The following is a 19,845-nucleotide window of genomic DNA, read 5'->3' on the forward strand; positions in this document are numbered from 1 at the left end:
GAGATATAATCTAAAATTTTAAATATATAAGAACAAATATTTAAGATATAATATTTAAAATTATTATTACAAGAAATAATATTTAATTAAAAATAAATTATAATAAATATCTAGTTACATCGTAACTTGAGAACTTGTCAATGAAATGTTTGGTCTCATGAAAGCTTCAAGGACCAAATTTGGGTAATTTTTTTTCATATGGAAAAAATTTTTGTGTAGTGCAATAAAATGGACAAAAATCGCAACCTGCATTTTACTCTTTTTTTTTTTTAGTTTATGAAACTAAACAAATGCAGCCTGTGTTTTATCTTTTTCGGAATTTTTGAATTTTTTTATTTTCTTTTGGCCCAAAATGCAGCCTGCATTTATTGTTTTCACTACAATATTTTTGGCCAAAGGTAACCCTTATTCGAAATAACATTTAACAAAAGTTGCCTTAGATAGAAAAAGACAACATTTTTTACAAGTTGCCTTTGAGTAAGGCAAAGATAACAAAATTTTTGGCCACCCATAAAAAGTGTTATCTTTGACATCTAAAACAACACTTAAAAAATGTTACAATATAATTTATTTAAGACAATATTTTTAAATAAAAATATAACTTATTATAAGGGTTATCAAAAAAATTGAATAAATAACATTTATAAAAAATTGCCTAAAATGATTTGTAGTTAAAAATTTTAGAGAAAAATTTTCCATCATATTCCCACCAATTATTTTTCAATTAAATAACTTAGAAAAAAAAAAGAAAAGATATGTTTGCTTTAGTTCATCACTTTCTTCAGTTCATCACTATCGTAAGCCCTAACATTTGAAACGAACCCCAACGGCGACACACCCTCCACGATCGCGGCTCTCCTCCACATACGATAGCAGGTCTCGATCGCGGTGCTGTCCACCCCAAACTGCAACGGTGCGGTGCTCCCTTCCACGGGCGTCGGCGTGTTGCTCTCCTCCATGGGCGTAGGCGCGGTGCTCTCCTCCACGATCGTCGGCGCGGCCATCTTCTCCACGGCTCCTCCTCCTCCTGTCTTGGCTCCACGTATGTGGTCATCTTCAAGAAACCCCTCTCTTTCTCCTTCTTCCTCTTCTTCCCCTGTCTCGCCTCCTCCTCTTCACAAGCTCTGACAACACTACACACAGCTATAACCCCCTCCTCCTCCTCTGCATATTAGTAAGAAGCTTCTGAATTTTACTATGGAATGGAATTTTTGAATGCATTGATTCTGAATGAAGAATGAGAATGTTCTGAATTTTAGCATGAAAATAGAATTTCTGAATGCGTTGATTCTGAATTTTACTATGGGAATGAAATTTCTGAATGCATTGAATCTGAATTTTTGGGGTTCTTTGATAGTTCTGATTTTGGGGGTTTTATTTCAATTTTTCTGATTTTTTTATGGTTCTGATTGTTGCTTCTTAGGGTTTTCTTTTTTATTTTGCATTTTGATTATGATTTTGCATCATTTTTTATAAGCATACGTTCGACATGATTTCTTTTATTGCTTAATGCCTCTAAATATAAAATCATCATTTCTAGGGTTTTTGCTTTCATTGTTGTAATACTTGTCCTTTTAGAAGATTCTGAATACGTGGCATACATAATTTGATTCAGCGGAGTGAAATTGATACATTGTTGATGTGTTTTTATGTAGAAGATGGAACATATGCTATGAAAAAGGTCCTCATCAAGAGCAATGAGCAACTGGAGTTGGTCAGGGAGGAGATCCGTGTTTCATCACTGTTCAACCACCCAAATCTGCTCCTGCTTCTCAATCATGCAATCATTTCTGTCAAGGAAAGTAGTTAGAGCAGTAGTCAATACCCGCTCCTCTCTGAATCATATCAAAAACATAAATTCATCAAAACAAGAAAATGATCTGTTTATTCAACCTCCATATTTGTTCTTTAGCATTGGCTATGTAATTGGATTTATGTCCTGAAGTTTTAAACATGCTATCTGCTGGGTTTAGAATTCAGCAGTTTTCAGATACTATGTATGAAGGCTGTAGAATCCAATGCCTTCCACGGGATACCTTCTACGGGCGCTTGAACTATGCCTTGACAAAAAAAGCATTCAACAGTCAGTATTTGGTGTTTTATTTTAACCGGTTTAAATTGAAAGTAATTCATCTATCCTATGTGCACTTTGAATGGAAAAAGGATGGGTATCTAGTTTTTCTTATGGATGCTCAACAAAAATTCTTTTGAGATATGTGATTACGAAGGGATTAGAATGAGACTCTCAAAGCTTGTCAATGTAATGGGATAGTGATATGTACCAAGTGAAATCCTGCATATCATGGCAAAGTTGATTTTAGTTTATTATTCAACCTTTTAAATTTGGATTATTTCGATAAGAATAGCTTCTTGTTTATGGTATTATGTCTTTGAAAACATAATATCACTACTAATGGTGCTATTTTACAAGGACCTCAATCTATTGCTGCTACAAGATCTGGTTTTCCAAACTTGGTTGGAATTATGTATAAATTGTGTGGTATGATGTGGCATTGCTAGTGTAGTTTCTTAATTGTTCTAGGTTGATAAGTGATAATTTCACTACATGGGAATGAAAATGATGTGTGAATTGCAACTTAATTGTTCCTTCCTTTGTTACAGTTGTTATGCTTTTATATTTATGTTGAACATGGCCCTGTTGTTGGCAGCCTACTCCACAAAAATCTTGGAACCACGAGACATACTTGTTATTTCCATTTCATTTGGATGGAATACTGCTAGATAATACCAAGACAATGTAAGCTAGGAAGGAATCCTTTCCTACCTCCGATGTTCTTCAAATCTTTCAACAGCTAAAAGAACTTTCTTCTATCATGTAATTAGCTTATTAACCAGAGATCAGGTATCTGATGAATCCATATTTTACGATATATTTTGGTTTGATTTGAGTGGATTCCATCACATAAACCCACATTTATTCACCTAAATAGTATGCTTTTGAGATTTCTTCCTAAATTGTGCTTGAAAGTAAAAACATGCTCTTTTCTGCTTAATTTAGTCAATTTTATTCACTTTAATCCCATTTGGTGCCTTGATATATTTGTTAAGTGATTTTCAGGTTTTCAAGGTAAGTATGGGTTGAAGAAGTGAGGAAAAGAGCATGCAAAAGGGAAGAATTCAAGAAATGAAGGATTTGGAAAGCTACCAGCCCTAATTTCTTTGTACTAAATTGGTCATAACTTGAGCTACAGAGGTCCAAATGAGGCGTTTCCAACGGCATTGGAAAGCTAACATTCAGGGCTTCAAAATGATATACAATTTGCTATAGTGAACATAAGTCTAAGTGTGCGTATGCACAGGTACTTTTGCGTATGCACAAGTCAGGATTTAACATCTGTGCGGACGCACACATCTATGCGTCCGCACAGGTCCCTCCACGTGACGTCATTAATTGCAACTCACTGGCAGCGATTTTTGGGCCCTCAAAACCCAATCCAACTCATTTTTTGAAGCTATTTGAGGCCAAATTGAAGAAGGATGAAGGGGGGAGCAATTAGGGAGATTTTAGTCATGTAGTTCATTTTTTAGAGAGAGAAGCTCCCCATTCTCTCTAGAACCTAGGGTTTTTAGTTTAATTTCCTTGTAATTTCTATGTTTAATTCTTATTTTGATCTAGTTTCTTCTACCTTTCTTTACTTTATTGTCTTAATCTCTTTAGTTTATCATGTTAATTTCTCATTTTGTTGCTTTTTATGCTTATGAACACTCTTATCATTTTAATTTTACATTTAATGCAATTTATATTTTCATGTCATTTATTGCTTTATTGAGTTGCTATCTTTATCTTTCTTGCTTAGTAATTGTAGCATTTATTATTTCTTGTCATTTTACCATGCTTTCTTTACATGCCCACCAAGTATTTGACAAAATGCTTAGTTGGGATTTTGCTTAGTTTTTCTCACTCTTGGTTGAGAAATTGTGTAGTTTAGGTGAACTTGAGTGGTGGATGTCCATTCCACATTGTGTGAGGGTTGTTAATTAATTTGGTTTTTCTTGACTCTATTTGACCCACTAGTGTTGACTTAGGACTTAGGGATTGAGATTAATTATGCCTAGTTGACTTATCCTCGATGTAGGGTTCACTAATTGGAATTAATCCACACACAATTACCATGTTTGTGGTCCACAACTAGGATAGGAATCCTTAATTACCCACTTCTTTCCAAGAGTCTTTTTTAGCACTTAATTTCCATTTTCATTGCCTTTACTTGCCTTCATTTAATTTCTTGCATGTTAAGCTACCTTCTTGCATTTTAATTTCTTGTCAATTGCTATCATCCAACCCCCATTTCTCCCATAATCAATAAATTGTACACTTAATTACAACTCCTAGGGAAGATGATCCGAGGTTGAATTACTCTTGATCTCGGCTATTATATTTTGAATTTAAAATATTTTATCTAGAGAATTCATTGTTGGTTTAGACTATACTACTAACGAACTAATGCTTGTTTTTTGATTGATTTTAAACTGGCAATAATTCTCTTTATCAAATTTGGCGCCGTTGCCGGGGATTGCAATGGTGTAAAGTTATGGGCTATTGTAAATATGTGATGAGTATTTTGGTGAAAAATAAATTAACCACCAAAACACACAAATCTAACCGGCAAGTGTACCGGGTCGCATCAAGTAATAATAACTCACATGAGTGAGGTCGATCCCACAGGGATTGAAGGATTGAGCAATTTTAGTTTAGTGGTTGATTTAGTCAAGCGAATCAAGTATTGGTTGAGTGTTTGTGATTAACAGAAACTAAACTGCTTAGAATGTAAAAGGGAAAGGGAAAATTGCAGTAAACTAAAGAGCAGGAAAATAAAGATACTGAATCTTAAAGAACATGTAAAATAAGGTGCAGAAACTTAACTTGCAAGAAATGTAAATAACAGAAGCTTAAAGTGCAAGAAATGTAAATTGCTTGAATCATAAAAGAGATTGGGACGTGGACTTGCAGGAATTAGACAAGAAACAAGTAAATGGCATTAAACATAAAAGAGAAAATTGAAGCGCAGTGAAGTAGATCTTAACAGAAAAGTAAAATGACTTGAGAATTTAAAGAACTAGGAAGCAGTGCTTAAGTGCAGCAAATTAAAAGGGGTTGAGATCTCAGGAGTGGAAGAGACTAGATAACAAGTCTAGATCTCAAATCCTTCCTTGATCCAACAAGAGCAATTGCAAAAGAAACAAAGAAAAGTAAATTGCAGAAACAAAGTAGATGAAGAAGCAGTAGACAGAAATTCAAATTCAATTATGCAGAAAGAAAATAAACAAGGGATCTCAAGGTGAGATTGAAACAGAATTTCTTCAATTCTCCACCAAAGATCCAAAGCAAGAAAATTAAAGAGTGTTCAAGCAAGAACCAAGAAGAAGAGAGATCAATTCTCCTCCCAAGTTCTCTGAAATCTAAATTCAAAACTAAAAGCTCAAAATGAAAATGAAAGGAAAATTCAAAAGTAAAATTCAGCTCTCCTAATTACATCAAACTAACTCCTATTTATACACTTTCTATTCTTGGATATTGGAATTTGGATGGGCTTTTGATTTGGTGAAGATTTGAATTAAATTGGACTTTTGGTTGAATTTTCAGCCCATGGGTAATATGCTTCCAGGGGAGTGCTCAGCTCACAAAGTGAGCTGAGCTTCGACACTTAGTGTGGGGAAGCATTGATAGCGTGCTGCTGTCTTGGGGTGCATCAGGGGAGAGCTCAGCTCACTTTGTGAGCTGAGCATTGGTGCCTTAGTGCCAATTTGTTGTGCTGCCCCTTGGACCGTGTCATGCGCTCCACTCCTTTCCTGGCCGTGTCAAGATGTGCCCCCATGCATCAAGAAGTAGCGCTCAGCTCACTTTGTGAGCTGAGTTTTGGTGTATCCAAGGAAGGGTCCTTGGTTCGAAACCCATGGGAAGCATGCGCTACCCCTTTTCTTGGTTGCCTTGCTTCCTTGCTTCCTCAAGGTGTGGGGTTCGAAGCTTGGGGAGTGCATTTGGCCAATTTTGGCTTATTTTCCATGAGAGTAGCGCCTCCACCCTTTCCCTTTGGTCATGGGTTCAAGTCTTCGAGCATGCATTTGGAAATCATTTTTCTTGAATTTCTCCTCTAGCGCTCTCGATAATGCTCACTTTGTGAGCTGAGCTTGGTTCCTCATTTCCTTATTTCTTGGCCTTGTGTTGTGCTCAGCTCACAAAGTGAGCTGAGCTTTGTGCCTTGGTCCCTTGGAAGTGAGTGTAGCGCTCTCTTAGTGCTTGGTGCTCTTGGAATGGGTTCCATGGTTTGTTGCACTACACTTTCTCCTTTGATGGCCACACTTTCTATTCCTTGAACCACGCTTCTTAGGTCACGCTTTTCTTCTTTTCTTCTTTTCTTCACCTACAATTAATCAAAACAACCAATCAAAGTATCACCAAATTCACAAGGTTTATAAATCATTAAAAATCAATTAAATTTGGCCTAAACCTCATGATTTAGTATCAATTATATGGTGGTTGTTTGATTAAGAGAAGTTATGCAATTCCATTCCAAATTGCTTTCTTAGGATGCAAGAAAGTGCATAAAACCAAATAAAAACAAAGAAAAAGACTATTAAAAAGGGTATATGATGGCTTGTCATCACAACACCAAACTTAAAACTTGCTTGTCCCCAAGCAAGCATTAAACATAAGAGAAGATAGAATGAAATAGATAAGTGTATGTGTTCTTATTAGGCAGATAGTTGAATTTGGTCTATGGGGTTTTATGCAGATCAAAAGTAGCTCATTTATTACTTGCTGTTGAAACAAACAATGTTCCTTTAAGAGTTCACTAAGATTGCTGCTATGAATCCTCACTTTTTGTTCATTCCCTTGTTAGCTTTTTCTCTTTCTTTTGCATTACAGAGCTTATTTCTTATTGAAGACTTGGTGTCAAATGTTGCAGTGACCTTTGGCCTTATTTTACTCAACATTTCTTCACCACAGACACATGGCTCATTTTGTTCTTCCTAGGATCATTGATGCCTAGCATCTCTTTGGATCACTAAATGTTTTGTAGCTAGGCTGCTCTTTATTGTGGACTTTCAGTTGGCAATCCCAGATCAGTTGATCTAAGTTGTCAAGTTTCAAAATACTCCTTAGAACTTACTTGTCCAAGCATATCCTAGTACACAAACACCACAGGCATATGTCCTAGGGTCCAAGCTATTGGTGTCTAGCCTTATTGTTTTTTTTTTCTTTGCTAACTTTTGGCTTTTCTTCTTTCTTTTTCTTCTTCTATTTTGGTTTACTTTCAAGGTACTTTCATTGATTGAGACATCATAGCAGCAAACTAGCTTAGGCTTTAAGAAACATGTCATTTTGCAGCTTTTATTCTTTGAGCTAACAATTAATCAAACACACACCACCACTAACTTTCATTCTAACTTCTGTGACATTGAACAATTACTTTTCTAAACCAAACATCTCTCTTTTATTCAAACAGCAAGGGGGAACAAAACAAAGTATTCAAGTTAATGAGTGATGACAATTATTGTGCAGATAACTTTCAAGCAAAAATTATGCAGATAGCTTTCTTTTTCAACATGTACTTCCACTTGCAACTAAATAATCATTCCAGCCAGACATAAAGGAATCTCTGAATTAAATCATTATATAACAACAAGGATCAAGTATAAATACAACCTGTTGGGTTGCAGCTTTTCATTCTTCCTTCTGTTTGCTCCTTCTGAGTCATAATGCAAGTGTTCTTTAATTTGTTGGCTATTTCCTGCATAATCCTCAAAAGTGGCTTGCCTCTCAAGCCCTTAATGTACCCGGTTAATATGCAAAGCTTATTTGTGGGCTTTTGAACTTACTTTGGTGTGTGAACACCAAACTTAGTTCCTTGCCAATGTCTCTCATGCAGCAAATTAATTATCTGTGAAATCTTTTTTTTTTTTTTTTTCATGCTAAAGGTAATAAAACTAAAAACTATGAAACAGTAAATAGTTAACTAGTTTATCTAAATGCTTGAAGCTAGCATTATGTAGAAAGTGAGAATGCGTTTTATGATGAGACTTTGGTGGGACACCAAACTTAGAATCCTTCACTCTCCCTTAGATTGTTTTGGTGTGCAACACCAAACTTAGCTTCTTGCAATACAGAGGAATATACTCAACTCTTTTATTAAATTAGCTATGAAGAGAAAATTACCTCAGGTTGGGTTGCCTCCCAACAAGCGCTTCTTTATTGTCACTAGCTTGACATCTTGTTCTTTGATCATGGAGGCTGATAAGCATAGTGCCTTAGCTTTTCTCCTCTTACTGTGAACTTCCTTCCGGTCTTCTCTTTGATGATCTCTAGGTGTTCAAGTGAAAGGATCCAGTTCACAGTATAGTACTCAGATAATTGTGGACACACCTTCATTGGTTGGGTGTTTAACACTACTTTATCCCCTGGTGAAAAGCCTTCAGTAGGGATCTTCTTGTTTCTCCACCCTCTTGGCCTCTTCTTCTTTTCTTTCTCAAAAGATACCCCCTGCCTTGGTGGTTCCTTTTCTGAGATGTTGAATTTCTCATCTGGAGGTTTTGGATCTAGTTCCTCTTTGATTTCTTTGGTTTGTTGCACCATCTCTACTGCTTTCAAGCATGGATTTAGAAGTCTTGGAGCTGACTCATTGACTACCTCCTTCAAACTTTGATCTCTGCCCTTATTCTTCATAGAATCTTTTTCTTGAATTGGCTCATGCAAGGTTTTAAAAACATGGAATGCTAGGTGCTCATCATGCATTCTTAGCAACAATTCCCCCTTTTCAACATCTATCAATGCTCTGCCTGTAGCTAGGAAAGGCCTCCCCAGGATGATAGGAGTGTTAGGGTCCTCTTCTATATCTGAGATAACAAAGTCAGCTGGGAGAAAGAATTTTTCCACTTTTACCAACACATTCTCCACAACTCCCAGTGCTTGCTTAATGGATTTGTCAGCCATTTGGAGAACTATTCGTGTGGACTTCAGCTCAGAAATTTGAAGTTTTCTCATTAGGGACAAAGGCATCAAGTTTATGCTTGCACCGAGGTCACAGAATGACTTTTCAATTGTTATGTTTCCTATGGTGCAAGGTATATAAAAACTCCCAGGATCATCTTTCTTCTCTGGCAACTCTCTTTGGAGGATAGCACTACATTCCTTTGTCATCTCAACAATCTGTCCTTCCTTCAGGGATCTTTTCTTTGTGAGTACTTCTTTCATAAATTTGGCATATAATGGCATCTGTTCAAGTGCTTCTAAGAAAGGAATATTGATGCTGAGTGTCTTGAATATGTCCAGGAACTTTGAGTATTGCTTATCCTCGTTTTCTTTTTTGAACCTCTGAGGGTATGGAAGTGTGGGGATATGTGGCTTCACCCCTTCCTTTTTCTCTTGTAACTGTGTTTCAAGGATGTTCTTATCTCTCTTTGGGCTTTTTACATTCTTGGTCTTTCTCTCCTCTTCACTTCTCTCTTCTGTCTCTTCTTGTGGAACTTCTCTGTTGTGTTCTTCTTGATTGATGGCTTCCTTCTCCCTAGTCTTCTCACTCCCCACTATGATTGCCTTGCACTCCTCCCACTTTGTAGCTTTTCCTTTTTCTTTTTCAGCGACATTGGGGAAGGTAATTGCTCTCTTCTCACCCATTTCTGAAATTTGCTTAGCCATTTGCTCCATATGCCTCGCAAGGTTTCTGATTGATGCTTCTTGGTCTTTGCTTGCCATCTCTTGATCTTTTCTTGCTGCTTCTTGATTTCTTATGAGTTTCTCCATTAAATTCTCTAAACTAGAGATTCTTTGGGAGTCTGGATTTGGTTGTGGTTGTGTGAGATGAGATGGTTGTTGCTGAAGGTTGTTTGAATCATCTACGGGAATATTTTGTGGGTGGAATGTGGATGTAGAAGAGTTATTCTGATGGTTTTGTGAGTTGTTATGGGGTTGGTGGTGTGTGTTCTGTGGGTTTTTGAATTGGTTAGTGTTATTGAATGAATAGCTTTGGTTGTTTGTGTTACTGAGGCTGCCAGAGTTGGAGTCCCTTTGTCCTTGATTCTGATGCTCACCCCACCTTGAATTAGAATGAGTCCTCCAGGGTGCTTTGTGTGCATCACCATGGAAGTTGTGTTGGAATGAACTTGAGGTGTTGTTCATGTATTGCACCTGCTCAGGGCGTTGTTTCTCATAATTGAATGTCCCAAGACTTTCTTCAGATTGATTCCACCTATGTGCGGTTTGAGGTTGGCTTTGTATGTTTACTGCAGCACTTTGCAGTCCATCAATTTTCTTAGCCATACTCTCCATTTGTTGCTGAAGTTGTTGGTGCATCTGTTTGGTTTGTGCAAAAATAGTGTCAACACCTTCAAATTCCAATACTCCTTTCCTTTGGGATGGCTGGCGTTGTCTTTGATGAGCAAAGAAATATTGATTGTTTGCCACCATATCTATGAGGTTTTGGGCCTCTTCAGCTGTCTTCATGAGTTGCATTGAGCCTCCTGCTGAATAGTCTAGTGCCTCTTGAGCCTTCAGAGTAAGTCCTTCATAGAAGTTCTGCAGCTTGTCCCACTCAGTAAACATTTCTGGTGGACATTTCCTCAGCAGAGCCTTATATCTTTCCCATGCTTCATATAGATTTTCAGCATCCAATTGTGTGAATGTCTGGACCTCTGTTTTGAGCTTGATGATCCTTTGAGGAGGATAAAACTTGGCTAAGAACTTGCTCACTAGATCCTCCCAGTTGTTGATGCTTTCTCTTGGAAATGACTCCAACCATTGAGTGGCTTTGTCCTTCAGGGAAAATGGAAACAACAATAATTTGTAACTGTCAGGATGCACACCATTGGTCTTCACTGTGTTACATATCCTCAGGAAGGTGGATAGGTGCTGGTTTGGATCTTCTAAGGGGTCTCCTCCATAAGAACAGTTGTTCTGCACCAAGGTGATTAGTTGAGGCTTCAACTCAAAGTCATTTGCCTGAATATTTGGGGTGAGGATGCTGCTCCCATAATGTTTGGGATTGGGGATAGTGTAAGAGGCCAACACTCTTCTTGCAGGTTGAGCATTGTTGTTGGCCATTCTCACTGGTGGATTTGTTGAGTGTTCCTCCAATTCATGATATTCTTCATCTGATTCTTCCTCTCCAGAAACATTTTTTTCTCTTGCTTCCCTTCTTAGCCTTCGGAGGATTCCTTCGTCAGTTTCACAGAAGGTGGGTATAATTCTCCTTGTACCTGACATACAACCAAAGCATAAAAATCACAGCACCAGAAAGCAATAATACTTCAATCCATGGCTGAAGTGAAATGTTAATTGGCTTAAGCAAAAATTCAAACAGTTAGTGTGTTAGTCAAAAACAGAAAAATAAAAAGTGCTTGATCTAGATCTCCACTTCACTTAATCATTGTCAATCTAATCAATCCCCGGCAACGGCGCCAAAAACTTGATGAGTATTTTGGTGAAAAATAAATTAACCACCAAAACACACAAATCTAACCGGCAAGTGTACCGGGTCGCATCAAGTAATAATAACTCACATGAGTGAGGTCGATCCCACAGGGATTGAAGGATTGAGCAATTTTAGTTTAGTGGTTGATTTAGTCAAGCGAATCAAGTATTGGTTGAGTGTTTGTGATTAACAGAAACTAAACTGCTTAGAATGTAAAAGGGAAAGGGAAAATTGCAGTAAACTAAAGAGCAGGAAAATAAAGATACTGAATCTTAAAGAACATGTAAAATAAGGTGCAGAAACTTAACTTGCAAGAAATGTAAATAACAGAAGCTTAAAGTGCAAGAAATGTAAATTGCTTGAATCATAAAAGAGATTGGGACGTGGACTTGCAGGAATTAGACAAGAAACAAGTAAATGGCATTAAACATAAAAGAGAAAATTGAAGCGCAGTGAAGTAGATCTTAACAGAAAAGTAAAATGACTTGAGAATTTAAAGAACTAGGAAGCAGTGCTTAAGTGCAGCAAATTAAAAGGGGTTGAGATCTCAGGAGTGGAAGAGACTAGATAACAAGTCTAGATCTCAAATCCTTCCTTGATCCAACAAGAGCAATTGCAAAAGAAACAAAGAAAAGTAAATTGCAGAAACAAAGTAGATGAAGAAGCAGTAGACAGAAATTCAAATTCAATTATGCAGAAAGAAAATAAACAAGGGATCTCAAGGTGAGATTGAAACAGAATTTCTTCAATTCTCCACCAAAGATCCAAAGCAAGAAAATTAAAGAGTGTTCAAGCAAGAACCAAGAAGAAGAGAGATCAATTCTCCTCCCAAGTTCTCTGAAATCTAAATTCAAAACTAAAAGCTCAAAATGAAAATGAAAGGAAAATTCAAAAGTAAAATTCAGCTCTCCTAATTACATCAAACTAACTCCTATTTATACACTTTCTATTCTTGGATATTGGAATTTGGATGGGCTTTTGATTTGGTGAAGATTTGAATTAAATTGGACTTTTGGTTGAATTTTCAGCCCATGGGTAATATGCTTCCAGGGGAGTGCTCAGCTCACAAAGTGAGCTGAGCTTCGACACTTAGTGTGGGGAAGCATTGATAGCGTGCTGCTATCTTGGGGTGCATCAGGGGAGAGCTCAGCTCACTTTGTGAGCTGAGCATTGGTGCCTTAGTGCCAATTTGTTGTGCTGCCCCTTGGACCGTGTCATGCGCTCCACTCCTTTCCTGGCCGTGTCAAGATGTGCCCCCATGCATCAAGAAGTAGCGCTCAGCTCACTTTGTGAGCTGAGCTTTGGTGTATCCAAGGAAGGGTCCTTGGTTCGAAACCCATGGGAAGCATGCGCTACCCCTTTTCTTGGTTGCCTTGCTTCCTTGCTTCCTCAAGGTGTGGGGTTCGAAGCTTGGGGAGTGCATTTGGCCAATTTTGGCTTATTTTCCATGAGAGTAGCGCCTCCACCCTTTCCCTTTGGTCATGGGTTCAAGTCTTGGAGCATGCATTTGGAAATCATTTTTCTTGAATTTCTCCTCTAGCGCTCTCGATAATGCTCACTTTGTGAGCTGAGCTTGGTTCCTCATTTTCTTATTTCTTGGCCTTGTGTTGTGCTCAGCTCACAAAGTGAGCTGAGCTTTGTGCCTTGGTCCCTTGGAAGTGAGTGTAGCGCTCTCTTAGTGCTTGGTGCTCTTGGAATGGGTTCCATGGTTTGTTGCACTACACTTTCTCCTTTGATGGCCACACTTTCTATTCCTTGAACCACGCTTCTTAGGTCACGCTTTTCTTCTTTTCTTCTTTTCTTCACCTACAATTAATCAAAACAACCAATCAAAGTATCACCAAATTCACAAGGTTTATAAATCATTAAAAATCAATTAAATTTGGCCTAAACCTCATGATTTAGTATCAATTATATGGTGGTTGTTTGATTAAGAGAAGTTATGCAATTCCATTCCAAATTGCTTTCTTAGGATGCAAGAAAGTGCATAAAACCAAATAAAAACAAAGAAAAAGACTATTAAAAAGGGTATATGATGGCTTGTCATCAATATGTTAATATGTAAATAGCTTGCTTTTTGGTTGTCTTTTGTTAGGATTGAGAAGCCAAAATATATACAAAAAGAGAAGAGTTAGAACAATATTACCAAGAACTTTTATTTAATGTTTTTAAGTTAGACAATTGGGAGAGCCCTTGCTAAGGTGGCTTGTGCTTGACTTTTCCACCAAATGCTTGAATCTCCAATGTCCTCTGGGGTCCCAATCCTAACCATTGACAAAGACAAAGATAACCACAAAATAAGCTATTTACATATTAACATATTTACAATAGCCCACAACTTTATACCATTGCAACTCCCTGGCAACGGCGCCAAATTTGATAAGAGAATTTTTGTATGGTTTGGAATCAATGACCCAAATTTGGCGCCGTTGCCGGGGAGTTGTAATGGTGTACGTTATTGACTATTGTGCATATGTGAATATTGTAAATAGCTTGCTTTTTGGTTGATTGTACATATGTTGCTTGATTGTTTCTTGCTATTGTAAATATGCATCTCTTGTTTGCTTTGTTTTTCTTGTTGGGAGCTAATAGCTTGTTGGACACTCCATCCAAGCTTGGTGCAATCAATTGGGAATTGTCGAGAATCTAGCATTGTTGGGAGCTCCGTGATGGATACAAGCACAAGATTAAAGCTCTCCATAAGTCTAACTTAAAGACAATAAATGAAAGTACTAGGTGGGAGACACCCCATCATGGTAACACCTTTCTATCCCTCTCTTTGTACATAGTTTCAATTTATTGCATTTTGTCTCTTGTAGATAGCTTAGTTTAGTTTAATTTCAAGCTTAATTTGATTAGATTTTAGTTTAGATTATGTGTTTTTGATGAATAATATGTTTTGGGGTTGAAAAGCTATTTTGGATGTCAAGTTTGGTGCTTTAGAGAACTAAAATTTTTTGAGAAAAACAGAGCATGTGCATGCGCACACACCTGTGCGTACACACACAATCCCAATTTTTGCGTTCTGTGCGCGTGCACCCACCTGTGCGTACGCACACCAGCTTATGCACCTTCTGTTGGGAGCGTTAGCAGACCTTGTACCGCACCCTCCTCATTTTGCCTCTGTGCGTCCGCACGGACCTGTGTGCGTACGCACAGATGGCGTGAAAGCTGGCCATTTTGATGTTTCATTAAAAAAAAACCCTACCTGTGCGTGCGCATAGCTTTGTGCGCCGCACAACCTTTGGAACCCCCTCTGCTCACAGCACACGCACCCCTTGTGCATGGGGACACCCCCCTCTTCTCCCTTCTGTGCGTCCGTACATGCCTCTGTGCGTGCGCACAGACCCTTATGCCCCTTCTGTTCGCAACAACCGTACGTTGGTGTGAGCGCGCACAACCACATTTTCCACCTAGTGTGCGTACGCACACATACCTGTGCGTACGCACGCCTCTGTTTTCTCACTTTTATGCTTCTTTTTCCTCTCTTCACTCTACTTCTTCTCTTCTTTTCTCTTCTCCTCTCTTCTTTCCCTTCTTCGACCATCATTCACCACATACCATGCTCATCTTGGGTTAGTTAGTTAGTTATTTGCTTAGTTAGTTAGTTTAATTCTCAGTTTTTTATGCTAAGTGTTGGATGATTGAGTTGATTTATTGATTGTGTTGAGATATTGTTTCTGAATCATTGATATTGTTATTGCTGTCACTGTTGGATATCTTTGTTGAGGTTATAAATTGTTGCTTGGTATTGAGTTCTTCATCTTTAATTTTATGCATACCAAGAACTCATAATATTGCCCTTGGGAACGCTTGTTAGATTTCTAAATTGCATGTTTGATCACCATGTTTGATTTCATTATCTAAGTTAGGCAATTTGTTCTTTCTTGATGTATTTTTTGTTAGGTGATGATTGCTATGATTGATTTTTCTTTAAGTCACCTAGTTCATGCATTGGAATTAAGTGATGAGTATTTTGGTGAAAAATAAATTTCCTCCAAAACACACAAATCTAACCGGCAAGTGTACCGGGTCGTATCAAGTAATAAAAACTCACGGGAGTGAGGTCGATCCCACAGGGATTGAAGGATTGAGCAATTTTAGCGTAGTGGTTAATTTAGTCATGCGAATCAAGATTTGGTTGAGTGATTTGTGATTTGCAGAACTTAAATTGCATGAAATTAAAGAGAGCAGGAAATTAAATTGCTGAATCTTAAAAAACAAGAAATTAAATGGCAGAAACTTAGAGTGCAAGAAATGTAAATTGCGGAATCTTAAAGTGCAAGAAATGTAAATAGCTCGAAATGTAAAGGGGATTAGGAGTTGGATTTGCAGAAATTAAACAAAGAAAAGTAACTTGCATCAAACAAAAGAGTAAAAGAAGGTTTGGGTTGAATCGGATCTTGAAGCAGTAAAGTAAATGAACATTAAAAGCAAGAAACAAAATGTAAATTAGGAATTCAGATCTCAGGACCCAGAGACTAGAAAGCCAAGTCTAGATCTCAATGCCTTCCTAGATCCAACAAGAACAATTGCAAGGGAATTGTAAATTGTAAGGAAAGTAGATGAGAAACAAGTAACAGAAACGGAAATTAAATTGCAGTAAACAAAGCAGAGAGATCCAAGGATGAGATTGAAATAGAATTCCTTCAATTCTCCAACCCAAGATCCAAGACAATTGCAATTGAAATAGAAAGCAATAAAATGAAGAGGAAGAGAAGTGAATTCTCCTTCTCCAAGACAAAGAAATTAAAGATCACTCAATATCCAAAGCTCTCCGAAAACTATTATGAAAATTCAAAAGGAAAGCTCCCCGAAGAACTTGAATTCTATCCTATTTATGCACTTTCTTCAAATGATCTTCAAGCCTTGAGTTGGGCCTTTGCTCTTGGTGGAATTGGGTTGAAAGAGACCTTGGTTGATTGCTCTTGAAGTTTGGAGAAGAACCAAAGTGAACCAATTGAACCGGGTTTGAGTTTTGCAAAAGTTGGACCAAAAGTTGGAGCAAAAGTTAGGGGTCTAACTTTTGCTCCAACTTTTCATATCAGCTAACACCATCTTGCTGATATGAACATTGGTGCCAACGTTAGGGGTCTAACTTTGACCCTAACGTTGGCCTTACTTTGTGTACTTGTGGCGCCAACGTTAGCCACAGAGTTAGGGGGCTAACGTTGGTGCAAACTTTTGCTCCTCCTTGTGATTTTCATGTGCTAACGTTAGCCACCAAGTTAGGGGGCTAACGTTGGCGCAAACTTTTGGTGCCCAGGGAGGATTTCTTCATGCCAACGTTAGCCTCAAAGTTAGGGGGCTAACGTTGGCGCAAACTTTTGGTGCCCAGGGGTAAATTTCATGTGCCAACGTTAGCCTCAAAGTTAGGGGCTAACGTTGGCGCAAACTTTTGGTACCCAGGGAGTGATTTTCAAGTTCCAACGTTAGCCTCCAAGTTAGGGGGCTAACGTTGGGGCTAACTTTTCAACCAAAAGTTTGTGCAAAAGTTTGATGCTAACTTTAGGTCCAGCTTTTTGCTTCCTGGTTCAATTTCACTTATTCCATTGTCTTCTCTTTACTCCTAGCTATTCCTTCTTACTTCAACCTTTCTCCACGCTTTCTTCACCTATAATTAATCAACCAAACTCATCAAAGCTATGCTCATAATCATGAGATATTCATTCTATCATAATATGCAACAATTTTAGCATAAAACCTCATGAAATGGCATGAATTTATACATGATTGATTCAATCAAGGGAAACATGAAAATCTACTCAATTAGCTTGCTTATGGTTCAAGAAAGTGCATAATTCTAATGAAAATGAAAGAAAAAGACTAGTTAAAATAGGCTAAGATGACTTGTCATCACAACACCAAACTTAAAGCTTGCTTGTCCTCAAGCAAGAAAAGATTTATTGAGAAGAAAGAATGAAATGGAAGAGGATGTTCATGCTAACAAAGTATTATTGATAGTTCATGGGATTTTGTGTGGATATGCAAATACTCACTTCTTATTGACTCTTAGGCCTAGAAAGTCTCCTTCAAGCTTCAAGTGACATACTGCTATGACCTCTCATTATTCCTTTATCCTTGGCTATTACTTTGTTCATAAGCTTTATTTGAGTGTCATGTGTAGCAAGTTCATTTTCTTTTCTTTATACTTGACACATTATTCACCATAGACACTTGGCTCACATTCCTTCTTAAAACATTGATGCCCAGCACCTCTTTGGGTTACTAAATGCCTTGTAGTTAGGTTGCTCTTGATAGTGGACTTTCAGCTGATGATCCCGGATTAGTTAACCCAAGTCACCGAGTGTTGATGCACTCCTAAGAGCTTACTAATCCAAGCAGATCCTAGCACAAAGACATCACAGGCATATATTTTAAAGTTCAAGCTATTGGTGTCCAGCTTTGTTTCTTTTTGTTTCCTTTTGTTCTGATCTCTTTTCTTTCCTCCTTTTTGTTTTTTTTCTTTCTAACCAAGGAATTTAATTGGGATTCATAGACAGTAGGCTACTCTCTACTTAGGAGGAGATATCCTGGCTCTTTATTCACTAAAAGTGAGCTATTATACAATCACACACATACCACCACTTACTTTTATTCTACTTTTATCTAACAGAGATCATCTTGCTTCACATTCAAACTGTTCTTTTATTGAACTTAAAGATGCAGGGGACAACACATGCTTCTTGTCAAGTGAAAGTAAATACACAAGCACACACATAAACTAGCCTACTTATTTTAAAAGAAACAAACATAATGCAAAGACTTTTAAAGAACTACTTAAAGATGCAAAGACAACTTAGAACAGATAGAATGCATGCTTCTTTTTTTTTTTTTTTGTAGTGATGAATAAGGAGCAAGTCCACCTTTCATTTGTCATGCTTTTTCTTTCTCCTTTCATACACTTGGCTGTTAGTGTTCCCACCATCCGTGTTTGGTGCCTGTTGACCTTGCCAAAAGCCAGCCTTATTCATAGCCTCCTCCACTCTATCTTCAAGTCTCATAGCCCTGCTTACTTCTACCTCACTTCTCTTTTTGAAGAATTCATCAAAAGTTGGGAACGCCGGATCCATGTTGTGCAAATGTTCTCCAATATAGTTCAGTTTGATTTGGCTATTGATGTTGTAATCGGCTTGTACTTCATACCTTGCATCTTGGAGTGTTGTGAACTCTTTGAGAGCCTTCAAATTTTCAGCTTGCATTTGTTCCAACTTCCCAAAAGATTCATGAGATTGAAAAGCATGTTCTTCTTGCATCATAAGGAATCTTGACTCGAATTCACTTTGTTTGTTCATTATTCTTAGCTCTCTTTCTTCTTGTGCTTGTTGGTTCTTCATGTACAGTGAATGGTATTCCTCTTGCCTTTCTTGGATTCTCGTGTACTGTTGTGACAATCTTCCTATTGCTTCTTGCATTTGAGTCATATCCATATTGCCATGTGGGAAAAAATGTGGCTGTTCCTCCTCCTCTTGTGGCTCTTCTTCTATGTGTGGCTCATCTTCTTCCATTGGTTCTTCTCTTTCCCTTCCCCCATGTGGTCTTCGGCCTTGATGTGCTTCAAGGGGCATCATCATTCGTTCAATGGTTATGGGCATGCCTTGGCTTAACCACATTGGATTCTCCTCTTCCATTGGAACCTTAGCCTTTGCGCACAACCTCCAAATGGTACTCGGATAGTACAACCAGGATCCGGCCGAATTCTTTTCAGCCAGCTTTTGAATGTCTTTTGCAAGGATTTCATGAACTCTTATTTCTCCTCCCACAATGATGCAATGCAGCATCACGGCTCTCTCCCTGTTAACTTCTGAGGTGTTCACTGTGCCCAGAATTGATCTTTTCATCAACTCATACCATCCTTTTGCTTCCGGAGTGAGGTTACATCTCTTCAGGAACTTGTATCTGTTCTTGTTATCTCCTTCCCACTCTGAGTTCTCAAAACAAATGTCTCTTGCAATCTCCTCATAATCCTGATCCTCATTCAATCTTTGTTGGTATCCCGGTTCATCAAAGCGGACTGACTTTAGTTTCAAGACTTTCTTGATTGCATCCGGGCTAAAGTCTACTTCCACCCCCCGCACATAGCTCTTGTACGTTGGGGGCTCACGCATGTCAAGCCTTGGGACATTTGCATAGAACTCTCTTATGATATTGGCATTGATTCGGGTGGCTGGTGATGCAAGTTCCTCCCATCTCCTCTTCCGAATTTTGTCCTTCATTTCTTGACATCCATCATCCGGCAACAAGAATGGAATTTTAGGATAGATTCTTTTCTCGTTCATCCATTGAATTTGCATTTGATGAAACCAAGACTTGAATCTCCGTTGGTCATATTCATGTGTGTCTTCCTCCACTATGGGATCTTTTCCTTTTCTTCATTTGGTTCTTGAGGAGGAGGCCATGGTTACTTGGTTGGTAG

General features: G+C 38.0%; 1 pseudogene; it reads left to right on the forward strand.

The window, feature by feature from the left end:
* Positions 1-957: 957 nt before the first annotated feature.
* LOC112748692 (uncharacterized) overlaps positions 958-19,845 on the forward strand; it is a 28,876-nt pseudogene continuing 9,988 nt past the window's right edge.

Source organism: Arachis hypogaea, chromosome 15 (genome assembly GCF_003086295.3).
Source record: "Arachis hypogaea cultivar Tifrunner chromosome 15, arahy.Tifrunner.gnm2.J5K5, whole genome shotgun sequence".
NCBI classification, from domain to species: domain Eukaryota; kingdom Viridiplantae; phylum Streptophyta; class Magnoliopsida; order Fabales; family Fabaceae; genus Arachis; species Arachis hypogaea.